This window comes from Benincasa hispida, unplaced genomic scaffold (assembly GCF_009727055.1).
Source record: "Benincasa hispida cultivar B227 unplaced genomic scaffold, ASM972705v1 Contig916, whole genome shotgun sequence".
Lineage (NCBI taxonomy): Eukaryota > Viridiplantae > Streptophyta > Magnoliopsida > Cucurbitales > Cucurbitaceae > Benincasa > Benincasa hispida.
This window is the reverse complement of record NW_024065251.1, coordinates 302,229-310,865: the sequence shown is the minus strand read 5'-3', so window position 1 is coordinate 310,865 and position 8,637 is coordinate 302,229.

The window sequence follows — 8,637 nt, the reverse complement described above, 5'->3', positions numbered from 1 at the left end:
AAGAGAAGAATATATTTTTTGTCTCTAAGTTTTGGATTTAGTTTCTATTTGGTCCATAAATTTCAAAATGTTACACATTTAGTCTCTAAGTTTTGAATTTAGTTTTAATTTAGTTCCTATGATTCAAAATGTTATAATTTTACCCTTGAGATTTTAGTTTTGTTTCAATTTGGTCCTTAAGTTTGAAGATTTACACATTTAACTTTGATTTTTCACTAAATAATATCTTTCTTTCTTTAATGTTAATATCTATGAATTAATTTAAAAAAATAAAATAATTATAATTAATTATCACTAGCAAAGTTAAAATTATTTTTTCATTTCATAATTATTTTAAATTAATCAATAAACATTGACGCCAATCACTGAAAGTGAGTATTGAGTGGAAAAAAATTGATGTTAAAATTATAAACTTTGAAACCTAAAGACCAAATTGAAACAATACTGAAATCTTAAGGGTAAAATTGTAACAATTTAAAACCTAGAGACTAAATTGAAACTAAACTCAATACTTAAGCACTAAATGTGTAAGATTTTGAAACCTATAGAACAAAATGAAACTAAACTCAAAATCTAAGAGCCAAAAAGTTATTTTACCAAATAATACTAATAATAATAAGAGTTTGGCATGAAATGATTTTTTAAAAAAATATAAAATTAATCTAAACACACCCATTTATGCATTTTCGTTATGCGATGGATTAATTACTATGTGATACCTTACAGACACATTGTTTTTCCTAGTTAGACCCAAGTATAAATCCAACTAGAATCTTGATAAGTCTAGGGTCGAACTCAGGGATTGTGTTATATTGATCCATTAACAATGATTGTTTTGATCTTTACGCAAGTTTTTTGTTAAATATGCAATGAGTTTGTTCCTATATTATCGCTAAAATAAATGTTGGTGAATGCGATGGTAATCACAATTATAAGCAAAATAACCTATGTGGAGATATTTTAATTTTCAATAAATAAAAGTAGGGTTGAGAAAAATATTCACTAACAATTTTTAAGTGATTGTATAAATCATGTGTTCAAGAAAATCACTCAAAAGTCAAAACCTACACTTCTCAGTGTATTTAGCCACCATATCCTATTTCTAAGATGCATGCGATCAGTGTTTGATGCAAAAGATGTCTCTTTATTCCTAATGGTAATCTCTTCTTATTTTATGAGGTTTAAATCTTTTACTTTTTCAATTCTATTTAGAATAATCTTTTGTCTTATTCAAATAACTTATAAAGCATATATAAAATAAGTTGAACGCACGATTAAGCTTTACTTAGTTCATATTAGTTGCAATGTTTCTCAACCCATTAAGAAATTAGTTGCTCATGGTAGAAGGTCAAAAGATGGATAAACAAAATACTATATCTGCATTCATATTGATAAAAGAAGTTTCTCAACGTTTTACACAATATAAATGACAACAATATTAGAAAAAGAGATAGATATAGAATATCAAGTCGTGGGGTGTAATTCCTTTCTCCTTCCGGCTTTATAGATGACTACTTTGCTAGATTGTGCTGAAGGTGAAGTCTCCCCTTGGTTTTTCGGAAGAAATCTTGAGCTCTCACTCAAGATTTCACAAGGTCTAGAAGAGAAGTATTTATGAAGTGAGAAATTCTACAGAGTTTCCTCTTATGTCTTCACTCTTTCCTCTTTGCATGGAAATCTCGTGTGTATTTATAGGCGTCAAGGAGCACTTTTTCTTCTCTCATTAATGATTGAACTAACAAAGTTCATTAATTTCCATACCCTAATGCGCCGCTTACTCCACATCATATGTTCATTGGCTCCATCGTTAAGCTTTCTTATCAGCTACCAATTTTATCTCTGATTTGACCTCCACCGCCCTATGCGTCATGTCACCTTTTATCGTATGAAGCTATGCATTCCTACCATGCGAATCCAATTTTGGCGTCAGGAATTTTCTTCTGCGGTGACATCTTGTAATCACATGAATAGATTTCTGCATTCACAGAGAACATTTTTTTACAATTTTTAGATTACAAGACTGTGTTCATATACAATCACATAATATAATTAATTCCATGATTTTCTTATCAAGCTGTCGCATTTTACATGATTTTTTCTAATTGTATTAGGGAAAAGAGATACAATAACTTGTATTTCTACAAGTTATCACCCACCAAAGGGAAAAAAAACACCCATTTTGTATAGTTTAGTTTTCATGAAAATGATATTTTAAATTGAGGCCATATATCCGAAAAACATAATAACCAATGATAATCTAAAATGTGGGCTCCATTTAATTATGTATGGTGTTGTTTATTTGTGTTCTATATCTATATTGACATCTGAGCCCACTTCCAAATCTATAATAAAAAAGCACAAACCGATTGACGAGCATAAGGTTCTCAATCTGTTACGTTTTGAAATTATGTTGATATCATTACCCTTGCCGTTATTGTTGCTATTAGATCATGAGAATTATGAATTTGTCACATTTACTATTATTTTTATCATTACCGTTATCGTTTAGTATAACAATAGTAATAAATGTGATAGATTCATAATTTTAAGTAAACGTGATTAAAAACAATCCAATTATGTTTGCGATTATGGCCCATTACAATTCAATCTATCAATGGAATCTTATTACAATTACACCAATTTTTATTATGAATTAATAAACGTGACCTAACTTCCACCGAAAAATGGAACAGGGGTGAATCCACCTAGGACATCCAATTCAAATTGATTGCTTATTTGGTTGTTTGTTTGTTGATAAATAACTTGTTCTCCCGAATCAACATAAAAAGTCTTTGGCTGAGTGGCAAGTGGGACAGGAAGAAACATTTAATAACCCCATTTCCAGAATTTGATTTCTGTTGTGAATTTGAGGAGCACAACGGAACACGGATGCCAATAAAATATAATATTAAAATAAATATATAGTATATAATAAAGTAAATAAATAAAGCATAATATAATAAAATATAATATATAGAATAAATCAATAATAAAAGAATATAAAAGAAATATATATATATAATATATAATAAATTAAATAAAAAAAATAAAAAAAATAAAAAAAAATAAAAAAAAGTGAAATTATGAAATTCCCATTAATTCCTCTCCAAAAAGTTAGGATTTCTCACCAATATTTTCACACCAATAAAACCCACAAATGACCACTAGTTATAGGAGTCTTGGCAAGTAGGGTGTGGAATGACTCCGACACCAATGATGTGTATTTACAAGACACATGGCATTTGGATATTAAGCATGGGCATCTATCTACCATCTATTATAATATTTATAATACTCCCCCTTAGGTGATCATCATATATATGAAATATGCCTTATTAAAATCTTATTAGGAAAAAATCCAAATGGAAAAAAAAAAGCCTAGTGAAGAAAAATGAGTACATATTTTATACAATTTATAGTCCTAAAATATACAATATGTTTGCTCCCCCTCATAGAAACATCATTTGAGATCTCTGAGTCGCCGCATTCCAATATTGTGCACCAATTTTTTAAAGGTTGCGGTTAGTAATGATTCTGTAAATAAGTCTGTCAAGTTATCTTTCAAACAAATTTGTTGTACAATGATATCGTCATTTTCTTCAAAATCATGAGTGTAGAAAAGCTTTGATGAAATATACTTTGTTCTATCTCTTTTAATATATCATCCTTTGATTTGGGATATGCATGTTGTTGTCTTCGTATAATATCATTGAAATATTTTTATTAGAAGAAAAACCACATATTTTACGAATATGTCAAGTCATTGATCTTAGCCATACACATTCTCAGCTACCCTCGTGAATTGCAATAATTTCAGCATGATTTGAAGAAGTAGCCGTAAAGGTCTGTTTCACTGACTGCCACGATATAGCAGTTCCTCCATATGTGAATAGATAATCTGTTTGAGATCTAGTTTTGTGTGGATCAGATAAATATCTAGAATCTCTAAAACCAACTAGATCAAATTTGATTTATTTGAATAAAATAAACTCATATCAATCGTTCCTCGGAGATAACATAGTATATGCTTAATTCCATTCCAATGTCTTTTTGTTGGAGAAGAACTATATCTTGCTAATAAATTTACTGAAAATGCAATATATGGTCTTGTATTATTAGCAAGATACATAAGTGCACCAATTGCACTAAGATATGTGAAGGAACTCTTATACAAGAGTACCTCTGAGCAGAAGCGGATCGTTCCAATCTCATTGTGATAGAATTACCGCATTACAGAATAGATATGTAATACACAACAAATTACCGGCATGCTTTTAACAATAAATAACAAGAGAACGGAATACATACCAGTTGAAGAACTCTTCTTCACCAAAATCTCACTCTCGAACAATGGATTGCTCCTCTCACTCTCGCTGGAACCTCCAAGCAATCGTTCACCAAATCACCGGTCGTCTACCCACGAACGGCCTCCACACGAACACAACAATTGGGATGACACCACCACTTAGAACCCTCGGTATTCTCGGTATGAGAATCCAGGAGGTGTGGGCTCTGTTGGATTTGGTAGAGGGAAGGAGGAAAGGAAGATCGTATACAACAACCAAGCAAGTGGGAGAATATTATTGTCTATCATATAGACGATGCTTGATCGTTTAGAAAAAGGTACACGATCATTTAGTAAATAGGTTGCGATCATATAGACGGCCGTTTAGTAAATGCTCGGGCGCACAATCGTTTAGGAAATAGCTAGACGATCGTTTAGCAAATCCTATGTGATCGTTTAGTAAGTTGCACGCATGTATACGATCGTTTAGAAACTTTGAGCTATCGTGTAGGTTCTCGGTTTGCTATGCGATAGGCTTTATACAACTTGTGAGCGAATCATGTGCTCTCTTTGTAAAAAGAAAATGATATTCATTTTATTCTTCAGTTACTAAACCTGAATGTAACCTCCCACTATCACACGGTTACGGAGAAAACGCCAGTACAATTATCCTATAATTGTCCAAATTAAATAATAATAAATATAATCATATTATATTTATTAACTTATAGTTTAATATCACATATAAACCATAGTGTTTTCTCCTCCACTAGATATAAATCATATTTATATCATTTTCCTCTAAATCGATGTATCTCATACATAAAGTCAATCATATTAAATATAATTAACCAGATCAATCATATCATATATAATCTAACTTCCTCTTGTCAATTTGAACACTTCAAACGGACCCAAAAGCTGATTCTCAACTTGAATTCATTGAGTTACGAAGGGGACCTTATGAACCTATGGCTCGAAACTCCAACGGTATGTGAATAGCTTACTAAACTTTTTAGCTACGAGATCCACCATCCGTTAACTGCTAGACATTCCACTAAAGATCGACAGATATATTTATGTGTTCATTGGATATAACCAATTAACAGTACGATAACCCTTCGTAGATGCTCGTAAGTACAGCTGGACCAATTTACCTTTTTGTCCCTGTAGTTACATCTAACTCCTTAAGTACTATTGATCCCTCTTATGAACAATACAACATAGTCCTACTATGTGTGGATACCTCTCGGGCCATGAGAAGGTGTGTGGTGCCACATCGTTCAAGCCCCGGGATCAGCCCTTAAGGGAGCAATCTATCTACTTACCCCTGCTTCGGGGAAGGAATGAATTTCATCTTGTGTAGCTAAGTTCCCAGCTCCCAAATCAGACGAATTTTCAAAGTGGCAGGTTTGAGTCGGCGATCTGGCCACTCGCAACCATGCAAATCAAAGGACCGCCCTCAAAGGCAAGAGTTCCCAATTCACTCAGGATTGAGGTCATGTTACCTATAGTCATCCTAGTGAAGTGAAGTCCCTATCATGTATGGTGTTATATAACGAAACTATAACATTTCGTGGTCCGGTCTTATACAAACTCCTTTGTATAGGACGCCCCCGCTCGCATGTCCCCATATGAATGATCAGGATCAGACCATCTGTAGCAAGTCACAACACTTGTAACTATTCTACAAAGCATGCCGCATCCGTAGCATTATCAGGATAAGATTTTCCTCCTATATCCATATACTACAGACTATTTAGGTTATCACTTAAGACATGATCCACTTGTAGGTCTCCACATACATGCTTAAGTTACAAACGACAACCAGGGATTTTAATTTATTGGTTTGTGGTAAAGAAAATAAAACAACTGTGTTCATAGACAATAAGTGAAGAAAATATCGTATATTATACATCACAAGCGTTTGTTTAAAACTATGTTTACAAACTATAGGACACGAGAGTTTAGGGCATCATCCTCAACAATATGGTACTTCAGGACCAAGAAGATCTTCATTATTATCTTGAGGTCAAAATATATCTTTTTTCATATCTAGTGAACAAACTTCCATTGGAATGTTTAATGGATGTGTTTTTTCCATATAAAATATTTTCAAAATTTTTCTGTATAAGTTGATTGATGAACAAATGTCCCATTTGCTAAATGCTCAATTTGCAAGCCAAGGCAAAATTTTGTTTTTCTGAGATCTTTCATCTCAAATTCTTTCTTAAAACAATTTATTGCCTTTGAAAGCTCTTCAGGAGTTCCAATTATATTTAATCATCAACATATACAGTTATAATAGTAAATCTTGACTGTGATTTCTTTATCAAAACACATGGACATATTGGACTTTTTTATATCCTTCTTTCAACGAATATTCACTCAGGCGATTGTACCACATTCGTCCTGATTGTTTCAATACATATAATGATCTCTATAACTTTATTGAATAAATTCCCGAGAATTTGATTTATATGTTTCAGGTACTTTAAATCCTTCTAGGATTCTCATATAAATATCATAATCAAAAGATCCATATAAATATGTTGTGACTACATCCATAAGATGCATGTCCATATTTTCATGCACAGTCAGACCAATTAAATATCTTAATGTAATTCTGTCCACCACTGGAGAATATGTCTCCTTATAATCAATACTAGGTATTTATGAAAAACCTCGTGCAACTAGTCTTACTTTATATCTTGTGACCACATTATTTTCATTTCTTTTTCTCACAAATACCCATTTGTATCCTACAGGTTTGACACCTTCTGGTGTTCAGACTATTGGTCCAAAAACCTAACATTTTGAAAGTGAGTTTAATTCTGCCTCGATTGTTTCTTTCCACTGAAGCCAATTTTTTCTCTATCGACATTCTTCAACAGATTTTAGTTTAGAATCCTCGTTTTCAGATATAATATCAAGAGCAATATTTACACAAAAACGTGTCAATAACTACATTAGTTCGGTTCCATCTTTTTCCTGTCATGACATAGTTTATTGAAATCTCATTATTATCTTTAGGTATTTCACCTTCCTCACTAGTCATGGCGAGGATATTTTCATGGGTATTTACATCCTCAACCAAGTCTTATTGATTATTTATTTTTTTTTCGAGGATTTTTATCTTTTGAACCCACTGGTCCACCACGCTTCTGGCGTGTTCCAGACTCATTAGTGACAACTTGTTGTGTTGGGATATCAATTTTTGGTGGAACATTTGCAGGTAGTATATGTGACTTAGTTACTTTCTTTCATCTTGTAATTGATTTGCTATATTTTGCAAATGAATTATTTTATGAACTTCAAGTTCACATTGATTTGTGTGGGGATCTAAATGAGACAATAACGATGCTTTCCATGTAATTTCTTTATCTAACTTTTTAATTCCTCCCCCTAATGTTGGAAATTTTGTCTCATTAGAATGACAATCGATAAATCGTGTAGTAAATACATCACCCGTTAGGGGTTCAAGATATTTGATAATTGATGGGGAATCATATTCATTATATATTCCTAACCTTCTTTGAGGGCTCATCTTAGTGTGTTGTGGTAGAGCAATTGTAACATATACTGCACATCCAAAAATTCTCATATGGGAAATATTTGGTTCATGACCATAAGCTAATTGTAATACTGAGTACTTATGATAAGCTACTGGTCTAATGCGTACAAGTGACGTTGCATGCAAAATAGCATGTCCCCATATAAATGAAGGAAGCTTAGCTCTCATAAGTAGTGGTCTTGCAATTAATTGCAAACGTTTTATAAATGATTCTGCTAAATCATTTTGTGTATGAACATGAGCTACAGGATGTTCAACATTTATCCCAATTGACATACAATAATTATCAAAAGCTTGGGATGTAAATTCACCAGTATTATCAAGACAAATGGTCTTAATTGTATGATCAAAAAATTGTGCTCTTAACTTAATTATTTGAGCAAGTAATCTTACAAATGCAAGATTTTGACTTGATAATAAGCACACATGTGACCATCTACTGGATGCGTCTATTAATACCATAAAATATCTAAATGGTCCACTTGGTGGGTTAATAGGTCCACATATATCACCATGAATTCATTCTAAAAATTTAGGTGATTTAGTCTCCATTTTTACTAGTGATGATCTAATTATCAATTTTCTTTGAGAGTAAGCATTTCATGATATTTCATTAGATTGAATAATCTTCTGGCTCTTCAGTGGGTATCCACTCAAATTTTCAATAATTCTTCTCAACATATAGACCCTGAATGACCTAATCTATCATGCCAAATAGCGAATATATCTAGATTCATGAACTTCAGATTCGTTGTTGCATATGTTTCAATCACTCGTA